This window comes from Acinonyx jubatus, chromosome B1 (assembly GCF_027475565.1).
Source record: "Acinonyx jubatus isolate Ajub_Pintada_27869175 chromosome B1, VMU_Ajub_asm_v1.0, whole genome shotgun sequence".
Classification (NCBI taxonomy): Eukaryota; Metazoa; Chordata; class Mammalia; order Carnivora; family Felidae; genus Acinonyx; species Acinonyx jubatus.
In genome coordinates this window covers 6921446-6939571 of record NC_069382.1, presented here as the reverse complement: position 1 = coordinate 6939571, position 18126 = coordinate 6921446, and the positions used below count along the sequence as shown (strand labels likewise).

Sequence of the window (18126 nt, the reverse complement as noted above, 5' to 3'; positions counted from 1 at the left end):
GAGGGACAAATGCCACAAGAGTCATTGATTGCTTGCTTCGGGTTCTGTCCACCAGGCGGCTTCTCTCTGAAGTTACTCTTTTCCGCTTTACATACTGTATCTGTTAGACATCCGTCATTGAGTCTATCCTATGTTTTAGTGATATCAGATATTTCAGAGAGGTCCTCTGAGGCTCTGCAAATATGATGCCGCTCGAAGAAAGAATTTGAACCTCTCTAGATTAATCCTGGTTTTTCTCCTCAGATTTGAACTTCTGGTGCCACGTTTATTTTTATAATGATTTAATCTTTTTGTCTGTAAATGCTGTGGTGTTATGTGACAAAATGAAGGACCATAATATAATCCAAGTAATTCTTACCAGTCTATGTAATTCCTCATATAAGCTATCTGCAAAAGTATAAAACACATTTAAAATGTATAGTTCACAAAATTTTATCCACATCTTCCGTTTACTAGATTTCCTTTAATGAATCAAGTGAAAATATGCATTCATCCTACGTGATTATATCAAAGCACATAACTTATTAAATTGTGCATTGCTTTAAGTCGTTAAGTTTTCTTTCTTTGTTATGAAATTTGGTCTTCTACAAAGATCAACTTTCTTAAAGACTTTAATTTATGGAACATTGAAGTCGGAAAGAGTTTATAAATTTCTGATGAAATTGGAGAAGTATCCAACACCTGCCATGAATAAGTCACAACTGTTCAATTCTTTTCTCAGCTTTTAAAAAACTATCCTACTGGTAGAATTGATATGAATTAATCTCAGACGAATTTTATTTTGAGTTAGGTTTTCTAGACAGATGAAAATGGGGATGTTGAGGCAGTGCCTGATTATTTAATAATTTGTGTTTATGTTTAGAACCATTAATATTACAGCGAAGGAAGGAAACAAACACATTCCTTTGTCAGGAAACAGTTCATTCAAAGCCTTTCTCATTTTAGTAAGCAAAACAAGAGCACAAGCAATTTATTTATTTATTTATTTATTTATTTATTTTTAATTTTTTTTCCAACGTTTATTTATTTTTGGGACAGAGAGAGACAGAGCATGAACGGGGGACGGGCAGAGAGAGAGGGAGACACAGAATCGGAAACAGGCTCCAGGCTCCGAGCCATCAGCCCAGAGCCTGACGCGGGGCTCGAACTCCCAGACCGCGAGATCGTGACCTGGCTGAAGTCGGATGCTTAACCGACTGCGCCACCCAGGCGCCCCAAGAGCACAAGCAATTTAAACTGTTACTAAACCAGGAAAGTTGAAAATAATTTAGAACTAGTATTACTTTTTCTGAGTTTTGATTCATCGTTGCTGATAATTTAGGGCAATATAGTTTTTCAAATGTGTACTAGAGACATTGGCTTTACCAATTATGCATTGATTTTATGCAATGCATTCAGAACAAAACAAATACATATTTTAGAATGATAGCCATTGAACCATGAGTTCTGCATGTAAATAGTATTTTAGTAGTTTAAACCATAACACCATATATTAAGAGAAGAAATGAGAGTAACAGTTATTTTCACTACTAAATTTTGAAAATTATTTATTCATTAGCTCTGTCCTTAAGGTATATGCAAATAATGCAGTTTATGCTAGTTATGGAATATAAGTTATTAAAATATATAATGTAATTCATCCACCTTATCTATGATTTCCATAATTGCAAATATTCTGGGATGATTAGGTGCTGTTTTTTATTTGATTGATTCTACTGGTTCATCAAATGTGATGACTTTATATAGACTGGAGGGTTTTATTCATTTGCTATACTGTTGGTCAGAGAACCAGGGAGCATACAATGATACAGCATTTTTTTCTGTCTCCAAAGAACATGTGACCAGGTAGGGGAGGGAGACATAAATGTGAACTTCTACCTTTTAAGGCTGTGTGTGATTTTCTTAGTTTTTTTTTTTTCCCTTTGGGACTTCAGGGAATTTCTATGTAAAAGTGATTCTTTTTTTGTGAACCTTAAGGATAGTTAAGATTTCAAATGGTAGAAATGGGTGAGATGATATTCCATAAAGAGAAACAGTCTTAGTAAAAGCCCAGGGTGGGTTAAAAAAAAAAAAAAAAGAATTTTAAGAAACTCTAAAAGTTCCTTTGTTAGAGCCAGGGTAAATGGAAGATTCGTCTGGGAAATAAAATTGGGACCAGATGATCGGAAGATTTTGATCTAACCTTTTTGACTCTACACAGCAGAATTTGGTGATTAAATGATGGTGCTTGTTGTAGTTGGCACTTATTTAGCCTTATTTTTTTTTTAATTTTTTTTTAACGTTTATTTGCTTTTGAGACAGAGAGGGACAGAGCATGAACGGGGGAGGGTCAGAGAGAGAGGGAGACACAGAATCCGAAACAGGCTCCAGGCTCTGAGCTGTCAGCACAGAGCCCGACGCAGACGCGGGGCTCGAACTCACAGACCGCGAGATCATGACCTGAGCCGAAGTCGGCCGCTTAACTGACTGAGCCACCCAGGCGCCTCGCCTTATTTTTTTTTTTTTAATGTATTTCTATAGTTTGAGAGAGGGTGGTGAGAGGGGCAGAGAGACAGCGTGAGAGAGAGAGAGAGAGAGAGAGAGAGAGGAGAGGGAGGGAGGGAGAGGGAATGGGAATCTCAAGCAGGCTCTGCACTCTCAGCACAGAACCCGATTCAGGGCTCAGTCTCAGGAACCATGAGATCATGATCTCAAAATCAAGAGTTGGAGTCTTAACTGACTGAGCCACCCAGGTGCCCTCTGGCTTCATAACTTTTTGTCACCACGTCTTCAGGGCATCCAAACAGGCTACTTGGCTTTCTTTTTTGCTACTTGCGTCTCTGATAGAAAAATTTAATGTGCTTACATGGTTTTATTTCCCCTCTGTGGGTGATATTTGAGTGGTGGTATTAAAAATAAATAAATGAAGGTAATGGCTGTCCTTTTTGCTTTATTTTTGTTTCTTATTACTGTGCCTGAGGCCCACTGCTTCACTTTTAGGCTGTCTTTTTTTTTTTTAATTTTTTTTAATGTTTATTTATTTTTGAGACAGAGAAAGACAGAGCATGAACAGGGGAGGGTCAGAGAGAGAAGGATGCACAGAATCTGAAACAGGCTCCAAGCTCTGAGCTGTCAGCACAGAGCCCGACGCGGGGCTCGAACTCATGGAGTGTGTGAGATCGTGACCTGAGCTGAAGTCGGCCGCTTAACCGACTGAGCCACCCAGGCACCCCTCTTTTAGGCAATCTTTATACAAGTCTGAGTCATTCAGTGTTGCTGCTGACGAGGAACTAGGGGTTTCATTTTCCTGTATGTCCAAACATCTTGCGTTTCCACTGGAGACTGAGTGTGTGCTCTGAGCCCCCCGAGTTCCTCTGCCACAGGCTGGCCTTTCATGCGTGTGTTATCGCTTACCCTGACTCATCCGAGTTTGGGAACAGAAGCTTTGGCTCAGACCTACCGTAGAAAGTTATCTAAAGCCATCCAGTAAAATACAACCTTCTGACAGATAGGTGATTACAAACTCACTGATTTGGGAAGTACGGAGCCCGCTGGGAGCAGATTGTGAAATTGCTTTCCCTGGTTCTCTAAAGCTCTGCGGTATCCAGATAGTCTAGGTACTGTGCACAAAGCATTAGCTAATGTGTGTTGAGGAAATTCAAATGGTCATACACTTCAAGAAAAATTTAAAAATATTTCCTTCTTTTAGAAAAATACTGAATTATTTAGCAAAAGCAGGGAGATAAGGAAATAAACATAGGCTTGAGTGTGAGCGGAGCGCCTACTCTGTGCCAAACACTTGGGATGAACAAAAGTGACGGAAAGCTGTGCTGTTGCACAGACTTGCACTCCCTTTAGCAGAGTGCCAACCTGAACCTTATGCAGGTTTTCTGTCAGAAGCTGGATGGGGCGCCTGGGTGACTCAGTCGGTTAAGCATCCGACTTCGGCTCGCGTCGTAATCTCGCAATTCCTGAGTTCGAGCCCCGCATCGTGTTCTGTGCTGACAGCTCAGAGCCTGGAGCCTGCTTCGGGTTCTGTGTCTCCCTCTCTCTCTCCCCCTTGTGCTCTCTCTCTCTCTCTCTCTCTGAAAAATAAATGAACATTAAAAAAGAAGTTAGAGCATGCACTAAGGTATTGGTTCTTCTGACTTCGAAATTACCTTTCCACTAATTGTGTTCCATTCTAATGAGTTGTATGTTTTTACAGTTTTTCAAAATGAGTACAAATGTACTATCTTCTTTGAAAGAAACCACTCTTTTCGTAAAGCTTATTAATTTTGAACTTCTGTTTTTTCCCTTATTTCCTTTTAACACTTTTACCCTCCTGTTCCCTTACTAAGAATATCTTACGCAGCACTAGCCTGTGAGGTGCAATCCCATTCCTGCCAGAGTGCTGTGTTTGTTGCCAGAGTGGAAAAAAACCCCACAGAGTTGCTAATTTTTATTCTGTTTAATAGAAAAGTCTTTTAAAATTTCTTAATTGATCCTCGGGGTGTGCTTCTAGAGATGTGTGCAGGCAGATGATCCCTGACTTATTTTGTGATGGGAGTTTGTATTCTTGAGGGTCATGACTACTGAGAAGCTGTGTTAGAACAGTCCCTTCTGGCAAACACACGCTCCTGTTTCCCCACGTAAAACCCACCAACTTAACTGGGAACCACTGGAATGTTCTCCAGTATCCTCAGCTCCACTATGTGCTTTTGCAGAGAATGACGTAGATCTGCGTGGAGTGACTTGGGAGGGTGTTCAGTTTCCATTATAAAATCAAAACAACATAGAAATCGTTCTCCCCATGCGTGTGAGTTTAGAAATATTTTTATAGGGGCACCTGGGTGGCTCAGTCGGTTAAGAGTCTGACTCTTGATCTTGGCTCAGGTCATGATCTCATGGTTTGTGGGATCAAGTCCCGCATCTGGCTCTGTGTTGACAGCACAGATCTTGTTCGGGATTCTCTCTCTCTCTCTCTCTCCCTCTCTCTCTCTGTCCAACCCAGTGCTCTCTCTCTCCCTCCCCACCCCGTGCTCTCTCTCTCCCTCTCTCTCTGCCCCACCCCGTGCTCTCTCTCTCCCTCTCCCTCTGCCCCACCCCGTGCTCTCTCTCTCCCTCTCCCTCTGCCCCACCCCGTGCTCTCTCTCTCCCTCTCCCTCTGCCCCACCCCGTGCTCTCTCTCTCCCTGTCTCTCTCTGTCCAACCCAGTGCTCTCTCTCTCCCTCCCCACCCTGTGGTCTCTCTCTCCCTCTCTCTCTGCCCCACCCCGTGCTCTCTCTCTCCCTCTCCCTCTGCCCCACCCCGTGCTCTCTCTCTCCCTGTCTCTCTGCCCCACCCCATGCTCTCTCTCTCTCTGCACCTCCCTGTGCTCTCTCTCTCTCTGCCCCACCCAGTGCTCTGTCTCGCTCCCTCCCTACCCTGTGGTCTCTCTCTCTGCCCCACCCCGTGCTCTCTCTCTCCTTCTCTCTCTGCCCCTCCCCGTGGTCTCTCTTTCCCTCTCTCTCTGCCCCTCCCCATGCTCTCTCTCTCCCTCTCTCAAAATAAATAAATAAACTTAAAAAATAAAAATATGTTTGTAGGTAAGGGAATGTCTACAGAGACTTAAAGATCAAATGGTTAACAGTGATTATATCAAGCTAGGTGAGATTAAATGACAATATCATGAGGAACAGCCATAGGGATAGATCAAGAACCAGAGTAGGTGAGGCCACATACAGAGAATGTGAAAACACTCCCCCATCATTTTCCCAAACGTCTGTGAAAACTTGATGGCTTGCTAGTAACTGGGTTTTTTTGTTTGTTTGTTTTGGTTTTTGCTGGAATATCATTTTATAGGACAGGTTTTACCTCAGTTACTAGCAAATTTGTAAATAATTGGCAAATTTTATTTCAATTGTATAAGTAATAGAATAATACTTAGATTATAATATGCATAATTATATAGTAATGCATATGCTAGTAATATACAATTATATTATTGATACATTTGTATAGTTATATAATAAATGATTTATTTTATAGAATAGTGATGCTCTATTTTATGTGTAATGGATATATATTGTTAATGAGAAAGAATTACTAGGTAATTAAAATCACGTATGTCATATTAAGTGGAAAAAAATTGAGGGATCTCTAATAAGGAAATCTCTGTGTTGTTTGATTTTCTCATAGTCTACCGTTTTATTACATATCTTTCTTACATATCTTAAATATGGAGTTGGAGAAGCACAGAACTGGACTACTGGAAAAATGTCAGGAATGGATTTTAAATGTTGCCCTGAGTTTCCTACAGTCACTGTAATAGTTAGAGCTTAAATTAAATGCTGCCCATCACTGTAGGATAATTCCAAGTGCAGGAAGCCTGGGTGCTCTATGAAAACCATTCTGGTAGCCCTGCCCTGCCATTCTTCTAGTTACACCCTTACATCTGTGACTAAGGGTGAGGGCTGAATTGGAGCCGGAAGGAGAGAGGGTGACAGGTAGATTCAAAGTTTTGTTCCATATGCGATGAAAGAAATGAGAGGTAAGTAATAGACGCTGAATAAAGTAGTTCACAGGATTACTGCTCTATAAATGCCATGTGGATTCTTGAAAGACCTTTTAAATGTCAGCTTGTTCTTTCTGGGCTGGTTCTACTGGGTAAGTAAAGTGTAGAAAGCGAAGATAATTGCTATGGTATAATGTGAAGAACCTTACAAAATGTTTCATCACTTACTCTTCGGTTTCCCCATATCAGAATGAGATCTGCTTTTTTTTTTTTTTCTTCCCTAAGAAAATTGGATGACTCCTCTGGTCGTCATCATCTACAGAGAGTATATTGGGCACATTATTGAATTCTAATAACATTGGAGCAAAGGCTTATGATTATACATTTAACATATTCATTTATGCTAATTTAACATACTGTTAGAAAGCTAGTTCTATTTAAAATTTGCAATGTTTTGCTATTTTCTAATTAAAAATTGACTGTTACTAATTATAAAATAGGAAGTCTAACCCGGTAACTTAGAAGACAAGTAGATATAACACACCCACTTAAGAAGTCTTGAAGAAAAAAATTTACATTTATAATTTCTGTACAAGTTTAGTAAAGAGGAGAATGTTCCCTCTCTGATAACTTCATGTTACATAGTGGAATCACTTCAAGCTTAAGAGTAAATCAATAAAAAATATCTTCCTTATAAAATGTGTTGAGTATCTAGTATATGTTAGGGACTAAGATATGTAGTTTTATTTATTGAATATTCAGTATTAGGTCATGTTGAACCCATTAGCAAAGACTCTGAAAGGCTGAGTGCTATTTTTGTTTATAAAGACAAAATCCCCTTGTCTCCCACTCGCTTCCTCCACTCATGCTTCCATAGCTATTAGCAAAGTCTAAAATAAAATTAGGGTTTTGTAAATGTTGTTTTATGTATCATCTTTGTTTCTTTGCATTTGGGCACGAATTTCTCTATAGATAGCTTTGCTGTTTGAATTTGAGCTGGTGGCATAGCCCTTGGCATCATGTGGTTTGTAGACTTAACATCCCTACTGGATACACCATTTGAACGTACGTACTCTTATTTTCCCTCTGTTCGCAAAAATGTCACTTCTTTTACATAGCTATCCCTTTGTATGTATTAAAATATGTTAGAAGCTTTACAAATCATGGTATGGGATGGATATGTAATATGGGAGCGTGAAATGGAAGAGTAACCTTCAGTAGGGAAAAGGAAACTTTGTTAGGAAACACTAAATATACAATGAAACTAAGTATTATTGAGGTGGGGATTCTTACTCTTCCCATTCATGAAATTGATTTCCCAGAGCAGCTTCCTAGTCATTGCTAACCCTGGTCATGCTTCCGAGATCAATGTTTGAATATATTAGAGACTGAATAAGTTAAAAGACGCTCAGAGATCCCTTACACACCTGACTTTTTTGGCAACAGCTCAGGTTTTGACATCATGAATCAACACAGTTTGCTCTTTCGGAGACTGGGTTTCTGTTATTCCTTACAGATTGCCTTCCTCACATCAAGGTTGGCTAGGTCTTTGTTTGGAAGCCAAGTGGGAAGATACATTTGCTCTTACTGTCAGTTATATGAAAAAGGCACATTAACCTAATTCTCTGTAGAATTTACATATAAATTGGTTTAACACAGGGGGTAAGTCAGTTCAAAATAGGACACTCTTAGGATAGACACTTAGTATAATGCTTAGTATAATATTGAATTGAATTTTTATCTAAGAAAGTTTTATTAGGGTTCTTGCTGTTAAAAAAGTTCAGCTGGGTACATTTAACGATCAAATTGGCTTTATGCAATGATTCGTGTCAGACAGCGTCTCATCAAACAAATGGAAAGGAGCTCGCAAGAGCTGTACAAATAGGATACTTTTATGCTCAGAAGGGGCAGGGACAAGGAAAAAGTGTCTTAGCTCATTTTTCTTTCAGGGTTGGAAGGGGTCTGAGTGGATCACTTACTACTGCTGACCAGGAATTCCCAGGCTGACGGGTTAAGATACACTCCTGGGGAAGGACGAAACTGCAGTTCAGTTAGTTTTGGTTCGGTGACAAAGGGTTAGCACGAATGACCCTCGGTGTCTTTTTTTAACATCACCATAGATCTCTTTTTGGAAAAGACTTTTCTCATCAGAATGCTTGTCTCTTTTATTTGCCCTTTAAAAAAGAAATCCTTTGTTTCAACTTCTCGCGATCTTGATGGTAATTCTCACACCACAAATTAACAGTGATATCAGATATATTGTGCCCTTGCCTTTTTATAATCTGTGGATTTCCTTGAATTCGGTGTCAGTTGAATAGTTTCTTTTAACATTTTTGCTTTTTTTCTCAAGCTTTTCTCTTTAGTGTTCAAATCCAATGTCAGTCTATACACAGTAAAATATAACCTCTTTTTTTGTGCTTTCATCCCAGTGGGCTGATTTATAGATTTATAACTTAGGTTTTCACAGCACGTTGACCCAAGGTGGTAGGAAAAGTGGCTCTGTTTTTATAAACTTTTTATTAGCTTTTCTAAAGATAGTAGATTATATTTTGGAATGTATTTCACACATGACTTGCTTTATAATACTTTGTATGCTACTTTGCATCATCAGAAATTTTCCTGATTTCTCTTCTAATTGTTTTGAAATTCAGCAGATAGACCTTTGCATGCCCTTTAAAGGAGTTCGAAAGCAGGGTGTTTGGGAATGAAGCTGTCATTTCTTTTCCCTCTGCTCTGTCAAATTTTTTCCACATTATTTTGAAATACAAAATATTTGCTAGCGATAGGACAGGATTAAAACAGGATTATACATCTAGCTATGTATATACGATGGAATATTACTCAGCTGGAATGAAATCCTGCCATTTGCAATGACGTGGATGGAGCTAGAGAGGATTATACGACGTGAAATAAGTCAGAGAAAGGCAAATACCATATGATTTCACTCCTATGTGGAATTAAGAAACAAGAACAGATGAACATAGGGGAAGACAAAGAAAAACAGAGAGGGAGGGAAACCATAAGAGACTCTTAACTATAGAGAACAAAGTGAGGGTTGCTGGAGGGGAAATAGGGGGGGATGGGCTAAAGAGGCAATGGGGATCAAGGAGGGCACTTGTGATGAGCACTGGGTGTTGTATTTCAGGGTGAATTACTAGATTCTGTACCTGAAACTAATATTACACTGTGTGTTAACTAACTGGAATTTAAATAAAAACTTGGAGAGTATATAAAAACAAATACATTGAGGCTGGCAGAATTCAGTTGTGCGTATTATAGTATATTTTAGGCAATGAAACAACCATTTGTAGAATTACAATAACTAAAGAAGATATTTTATTGTATTGTTCATGAAAATCAGAGATTGTGACTGCCTTTACAAAACACTGTAAACGTGATGACACTTGTTGCATAGTTTATAAATAAACATTGACCTTGAATACAACAATGGGTTGGGTGAAAGGGAAGGGAAGGTAAAACTATAATGTCTACTGGGAATGCATTCAGATCCTCTGGGTGCATATTAAAGGAATGTGTTTTAGATGAAAAAAAATTACCAAGCTGAAACAACATTTGAGTTAATGGAAAATTCTAGAAATTTAGTAGAATAATATATATGCTAAATAGCAGAGTCCTCACTTGCCGTTTTTTGGCCACGACTTGGAAAAATGCCCTTCTAGACATCTTCATTGTTTTATATTGAACTGTGAGTATGATCTTAGAGAAAAAAACTCCGTCTTCTCCCATTTCTGTCCTTCAGTGGCTACAGAATGTCTGGGGTCCTCCTCAGGTGTGCGTTTTATAACTGATTGAGTCTACATTCCTCAGAATGTAGAAATTTGATGAGGTTTGAATTTTTATTTGAAATTGAAATTTTATGAGGTTAATTTATTATTTGACCAAAGATATTTTTCTTAAGTTTTTTTGCAAAGATTTTTTTGCAAAGATTTCTTTCTTAATTGCAGGTGTTTTGACAATACTGCTCTTACACAGCCTCAAAGACTTTTAAATCAGCTGTAAATACATCCAAAGATCTTGGCCTAACATGAAAACTGGTATGAGTTCCCACTCATACCAGCCTTCCCCGCCAGGGTGGATCTTCCACATTCACACAGACAGACAATAAAAATGTTAGCATTACAGAATTCTGCTCACCTTTTATCCTGATTTTAGTTTACATCCACAGGGAAATACAGTTTGGGGATCATCAGGGAACTTAAAAACAGAAACTATTTTAGGCACATTTTTAATTAAAACAATGAATGAACAAAATCCAACCTATTATTAAGTGTTTGAGAAGGTATTTTTTATATATCATTAATTTTATAAACTCAGAGATAGAAAATAACTATTTTTTAGTGATTTGTCAGCTGTTCCTCCTAAAAATATCCTTTATTAGATAGTCATGATTGTAACATGAGGTTTTTCTCACCAATTGATTGTAGTATAATGATCCAATGTTGCCATTGATAATTATTCTTAGCTCTGTTGTTCAGTTGTTACAAAGATCCTGTCATTATTTTATGATACTGTTCATTGTATAAAATATTGGTGAAATTCACTCATGACTTAAATTATTTTATCTGTAAAGCTCAGTGCTCAATTATCTTTAGTTCCCATTTGGAACTTATGCATTGTTGAATTCTATGCCCAGTAAAATATCAAAGTTGGGTTTTTTTTAGTTAATTAGATTGGCTTTATTATTTGACTGTTGATGTCTGTAGTTTGTGAACATATATTTTGAATACTTTAGTATTAATATTATAGATTGGGTGAGGAAGTGATTCTAATGGCAAACTATTTGAGGGATTTGTATTTTGTATGAAAAAATGAATAAGCTAATTAATACTGTTAAGTGATTGCTAAGTCGAGTTGTATTAGATACTGTGGTATTAACCCAGTGGTTGATTGCTGACCTTTTTGGAGACTTTTGGTACAGTAAGAGGGAGAAATGAGACAAACTCAAATTCACTTTTCCTCCTCACTTGTCTACTTACACACTAATGGGGTTATATTTGTACTGCATAGATATCTAAATCACAAACAGTGATTTTGACAGAACTCTGGTCTATAGACCTTGGTTGTCCTTAGCGGACTTGAGGCAAGTGGGAATTTGTTTTACTGATGAATTTCAAGCCTTGTTGGAAAACAAAGTTGATAGAACTGGGTTTCATGACTTTGATATGTGGATTAAAGAAATAATTAAGGAAATTTTATTTACTTCATTCTAATTAATTTATGTTGAGGGATTTATTTTTTTAAGTATTTATGGGATGGTATATAAACATTTTGGTTTTGATGTTTAGCATATTGAACATTTTCCTTTCTGTGGAAATAAAGGCTTTGTTACTCAGGGTTCGGTGTACTGAAATCAGAGCTTAGGCAAGCCTTTTGTCTGGAGACAACCGCTTTCACATTAGCTATTGCTGTGTTTCTATGGAAACTGCAGGACTCTGAGGTATAGAGGGTTTGGTCCAACAATGCACAGTGATAGCCAATCAGAGTTTCCTTCCCTGTTCAACCCATTAACATAAAACTGTGCTTTCACTTGCTCTCTAAGGAATCCAGATGCAATTCCATTAATTTTCCCCCCATAATATGCATATGGCATTTTGTGTCCAATTAGTAGTTTCTAATATTAGTGAACACCAACCATCATTTTAAAAGGAGAACTCTGATGGTAGATACAAAATCAGTATTTACCTTCAGAGTTCTCCTTTTTGTATTAGACAAAAATATTTCCTTAAGATCGGATGTTGAGATTTTGTCTTTTTTCGTTTGCCACCAGTATATGCCAATAGGCTCTCCTCCTTTCTGTATTTACTGTAATGATGCAATATGGCATCTGTTAATAATTTCAATGCAAGCCATTTGTTATGTTTAAGGCTTCGAGTATACAAGAAAAGAAGATTTTTTTTTTCTACTAAATACTCAATGGCTTATGCTGTTCTTATTCCTTGACATGTACAAACGTGGTAGTGATTAATGGGTTTTGAATGTAGAAAAATGATGTCCTGGAAACCCATTCAACTGGTTTTCCATATGTAATACAGCTGATAAACACTTGCTTATATGAGCTGATGGAGAATGTCCATCGGATGTATGGAATCTTCACCAAAATGTCACTGGACAAGACTTTTTGAATGAAGATGTACAGATGAAGTGTTTTGGTTAATTAAATAATCATAAAGACTTTTAGTATGCTGATTTATTCCACTGCTCTAATCAAGACCTAAGATGAATTATTGACCAAGAGTGTTCTGAGGAAATTCAAGATGCCTTGATCTGTAAGCACATTTCTTTATATTTTTGGACTCTCCCTGCTTCCATTTGATTTCTGAATACTAGATAGTTCTGTTTTGTCCTAGATGATGGATAGGATCATGACTATCTTTCTCTTTACCTCTCACACTCTTTTTCAGTATATGACAAGTAGATCGAGAACAAAAGCATGAAAATCTGTGAGTGACTTAATAAACCGAGAGTAGGAAGATGGTTGCTAACCCAAGGGGATGTGAAGAGTGAGAGTACAATCTGTCTTGAGATTTCTCTTCCCTTTGTTTTGCTTTTGTTTTTCTTTGTTCCTCTTTCCCCCAGAGCAAGTGGATAGAAGCCAGTTAGGGCTTGAGGCTCAAAACTCAGCACAGTGACAGGAAGGCAAGTTAGTGTGTCTACACTGAGGTGATGTGGATTGGAATAGGAAGATTTCATCCCCTGCGATATACTTGTGACATTTCTGGATGAAACACGGTGACCTAGGCTAGGACAGAACTCCGCCAGTGATACACCATTGGAAGCACGCAACAGACTTCTTTCCTTGTGTTGCTCTTTCGTCTTTATACCCTCTTGGCCTTTAGCCTTTCCTGACGCTTTTATTCCAACCAAAGCCTCTTTCAAAGTGGCTTTTGCTCAGCTTTCATCCGTTTCCTTCCAATTAAAAACTGGCATTTACAGAGGAAGATTAAGGAGCAGTACTTGAAGTAACCTGGTAAGTTTGATTGACAGACAGGCTGACCCCAGGAAAGGGTTCGTGTCTCTAGCCCCAAGGAGGCTGTGTGGGAAATATTCATGAGTACGATACCTTTTTTCTTCCTCTTGTGGTTGACCTGGGAAGATCAGTAAGTGTGTACTGAACAGAAGAATAAAATAAGAGGCAGTTCCTAGTAATGCACAGAGCAGCAGGACAGAAGTAAGAATCTGAAATCAATCTGGTGGCCTCACACAACAATAAAAATTAATTCAGATTAACGGTCATAACATTAATTTGGAAGTTTAAAGAAGGAATGTCAGGTTTTCACTGAGATTTGGAGTCCATGGACTTAATTAGATTATGGCAAGGTAAAACCATTCCATTTATTCAGAAGAATAAAGGCGGAGATCTCATCTGTATCTTGTGCGCTATTGCACATCCTGTACCTAGCTCCATGACTCGTGTGCACGGCGGTAATAAAATCCTTGAGTTCAGGAGTAAACAAATGATTTCTCTGTTTGGACAGTTGCAGTGTGAGCACAGACATCCTGTTTTCTTTGTATTTGAATTTGTATTTGCTTTTTCTGTGCTTTCATTGTGTTTTATGTCTTACAAATGTCGCCTATGGTATTTATGGGCAATTCATGAAGCTTAAAGCAAAAGCATTTAAGTCACTGAAAGATCTTGAGCAGTGAGAGTGACAAGATCCAGTTTGAATTTGTAAAAGATTTCATGTATCGGCTGTGGGGTTGGAACAAACAGGAATAAAAGAAGCAGAATTTGGAGGATTATAGCCATGGTCAAGGTGATAAAGATTAGAAAAGATAAAAGAGTTCTTTTTTAAAAAACTGTTTATTTATTTTAAGAGAGAGAATGAGAGTGTGAGTGAGCAGGGGAGGGGCAGAGGAGAGAGAGAGAGAGAGAGAGAGAGAGAGAGAGAATCCTAAGCAGGCTCCACGCTGTCAGCACAGATCCTGACGTGGGGCTCAATCTCACAAACTGTGAGATCATGACAGGAGCCAAAATCAACTTAGCCAACTGGGCCACCCAAACACCCTGATAAAATAGCTCTTAACACACAGACACACGCGTACGCGCGCGCGCGCGCACACACACACACACACACACACACTACGGCAAACAAAGAGACATGATATATTTGAGAGGTCACTGCTAGATATATAGATAAACATCTAGATATTTTCAGTAAGTATTTTTATTTGCCACTTGTTTCATTCTTCAGAAGGTATATAGGAAGCTGTCCTTAATACTGGTGAATAAGGCGGGGGTGGGGGCGGGGGCATCTGGAGGGCTCAGTTCGTTAAACGTCCAACTTCCGCTCAGGTCATGATCTCATGGTTCACGAGTTCAACCCCGCGTCAGGCTCTGTGCCGACAGCTCAGATCGTGGAGCCTGCTTCGGATTCTGTGTGTGTCTCTCTCTCTGCCCCTCCCCTGTTCGTGCTCTGCCTCTCTCTCTCCTTCTTTCTCAAAAATAAGTAAACATTAAAAAAAATTTTTTTTTTAAAATACTGGTGAACAAGGGATATGCCACAAATGAAGTCACTTTGGGAGAAGTCAGGTTATTCTGGTTAACTTTGGGGAAAGCTGTGTAGAGAGAGTGCACACCGTCTCCATGGGTAATACCTGAGCATGTGTGGCTCTGACGGCCAAGGAACTGGCAGGGAGAGAGGGAGTAAATCTGTAGGGGGGGATTGTTGCATGAAGTGAGGAAGATCGGGATTTGGCAGGGATGTCAGAACCGGCTCTCCAAGACCCTCACAAGAAAATTTTGCAGGAGAAGGTTCCCCTAGCACAAATTCAGCACATGCAACATCGTGAAGAAAGAGAACTTAAAGCAATTCAGGATTAAGATAGCTTGGCGTTCAAAGAGGCAAGTGTGGGGGTGAGCTGGATGCTAAGCAGGTGCCTCGAGTGGAATTTATAAGCCATTCTAAGACGCTTGAGTTCATCCGCGGCGCGGAAAACCTCTTAGAAAATGTTTTAATAACATAAATGATATGTTAAAGTTGGCATTTTGGAAATGCCACGGGCTGCAGCGAGATGAGATTAAGAGCCTGAAGATTAAAGTTAGCAAGCCTGGTGGCCACAGGGCTCTGAAGGGGATCTCAGGACTTCTTTCGCAATGCTAAAAGTCAAGATGGGAGTAATTATAACATTCCCCGTGCTATTCTTCTTGGAATCATTCTAGCAGAATGTCACTTAGAAGTAAAATTCAGCCATTTGATGAAACTGCTAACCTACTGAGACTGTATAAAGTGTTTCTTCACTTTTAACATCTAAGTGTAATATTTTCTGGACAGTAATTTTCCACTGGAAGAAAAACTAAAAATATCAAATACATATGTAACATAATATATAAAAATATAACTATAACGGAATGAAAACAGCGAGCAAGTTTAGCATTTACTGGAAGTATGGTGGCCCATGGCCAGACTTTCTTTGGGTCCGGGGACAAATTAAGAAATAGTGTGTGGGGGGGTGCCTGGGTGGCGCAGTCGGTTAAGCGTCCGACTTCAGCCAGGTCACGATCTCGCGGTCGGGGAGTTCGAGCCCCGTGTCAGGCTCTGGGCTGATGGCTCAGAGCCTGGAGCCTGTTTCCGATTCTGTGTCTCCCTCTCTCTCTGCCCCTCCCCCGTTCATACTCTGTCTCTCTCTGTCCCCAAAAAATAAATAAACGTTGAAAAAAAATTAAAAAAAAAAAAAAAGAAATAGTGTGTGGGGATATAGAATTTATTTGGCGAGTGGTGTCTCTTCTTATAACCCCAATCTGAAAGTCAGCCAGCATGCAGCTCTGGGCTTCCCAGACCTGGGCAAGACCTCACTCCGGACTGTTGGATCACCTGCCATGGAATGAACTCTCAGGAGGCCCAGAGAGGCCCTGGGGAGAAGTTTCCATTCACTTGTAACTTTATCTTTGACACAACTTACTCCCTCTCTCGTCTTCAAACCCACGCTGGCCTCTATGTTAAATTCAGCGAAGTGTTTTTTGTGCATTTATCTCATTTATCTCTCTAAGGTAAGGAAATGTATCCCCATTTTTAGATGAAGCGTATAAAGATTGTGTGGTTTATCCAAATTCACATCGCCACTCTACTTGTTTAAACGCTTTCACTGCAAAGTCAAGATTTAAACCCAAGATTATTTGAAAATAATGTCATACACAATCCCAGTTAAGTAAGCTGTCTCTTAATTAACAGTCTCTTATTTAGGAACATAAAGGATATTTCTGAAAACTACCTTTCAAATCATACCTCATTTTCTTCTTTTGCTTTACATGTAAATGTTTATATTTACCTGTGTTTTTGTTCCAAATGATAAATGGTCCCCAGATATTTAGACTGAACGTTTGGAATAAATGAACAGTACAGCATATTATACGATAAAAAATTTTAAATGCACAAAGTACTTTTATTAGATCACAAATTGAGTTTGTAGGCAATGGGCCACTTTTTTATTTTGTTTTTTTTTCACTTCACCCTCACTACACGTTTTTTATCTTCTTCGAGTTTAGTCACCGTGTAGAACTAAATTTTTTAGTTCCTTTTCTCCTTGTTTGCTCCAGCAACTCCTAAACCCCCAAGAAATGTGATAGCTACTTGAATTTCCCCAACAGGCAGTCTCTGTATCCTGTGTTAGCAATATATGGCATCTAAGACATTTTCTACAGAGTTTCTATGTTCTTCCACTGGAAGAAATCTGGAAGGCACGCTCTGCCTCATCAGTGACACAAAACTGATTTGATGCTTTCCTTCAAGATTGCTTTGTACTCCGCTATGTAACATTCACAGTCTAAAAATAGTCTTTTCTTAAACCACGTTTGCACGTTCCATATCATTCCCACCTTAATCAGGTGAAAGCTTTTTCCTAGAATTGTGCTTGTCAAACTGAGCCCCGCCATGTAGTAATCAAATAGTAATTCAAAAGCAGGTGCTAATTAGAATAGAAATCCTTCCACTTTCTAGATAAACAGGAAGCATATTGTGTTTAATGGAAGTTCTGATTTGTGTTTTTACCTCAGCTGTAGGCGTGAATATGAAAAGACCGTCCATGTTGAGAAATGTTAAACTAAATGTTGTAACCCTTAAACTGAAAAATGGGATCCCCACTTGAATCTCCCAAGCAGACTGCTTCCTTTCCCTGTGTCTATAGTATATGGCATCTCGCAGGTCTTCTACATAAAGGGTTTATCTTTTCCCTCTGGAGGTCTCTGAATGTTCTGGAGTGAACTGTCCCCTCTGTGCCAGCATTACAGGTCTGAATTCATGGGTGCCAAGTCTATGCCTGATGAATATATTTCAGCAAACCCCACATTTCTAGCTATCCCATGTAATGAACGAAATAGAGAGGAAATGACAAAACTCTTCAGATGCGTTCTTGTCCAACGGCTGAGGCCTTACCACGGCCACATATTTGATTTAACGGTGCACCAGAGACATACAGTGGATTTCGTCAAAACTCCCCTACACAAAAAATAAAATGTGACGAATATTTCCTCTGAGAACCTGTATTTCCTCAATATGTTCGTTTCCTGGTTTGTAAGACTAGAGAGGGAATGTGTGAAGGATCTTTTGAGGTTTCAAGGGCCAAGCAGCCCAGTCAGAGGTTCCTGGTTTTGGCAAAGGTTTGCTGGGCGTAGGGCAAACACATTTTCCTTGGCCAGGTTACAAGCAGCTTTCATG

General features: G+C 39.0%; 1 protein-coding gene and 1 long non-coding RNA gene across 4 annotated transcripts in view; both read left to right on the top strand.

Moving 5' to 3' along the window:
• The window catches only part of GPM6A (glycoprotein M6A), a 351365-nt gene that overhangs the window by 216681 nt on the left and 116558 nt on the right, over positions 1-18126 (top strand). The window lies entirely within an intron of this gene.
• Positions 5447-11851, top strand: LOC128314310 (uncharacterized). Its single transcript, XR_008295799.1, has 2 exons — positions 5447-10301; positions 10337-11851. It is a non-coding gene; the product is annotated as an uncharacterized LOC128314310 (long non-coding RNA).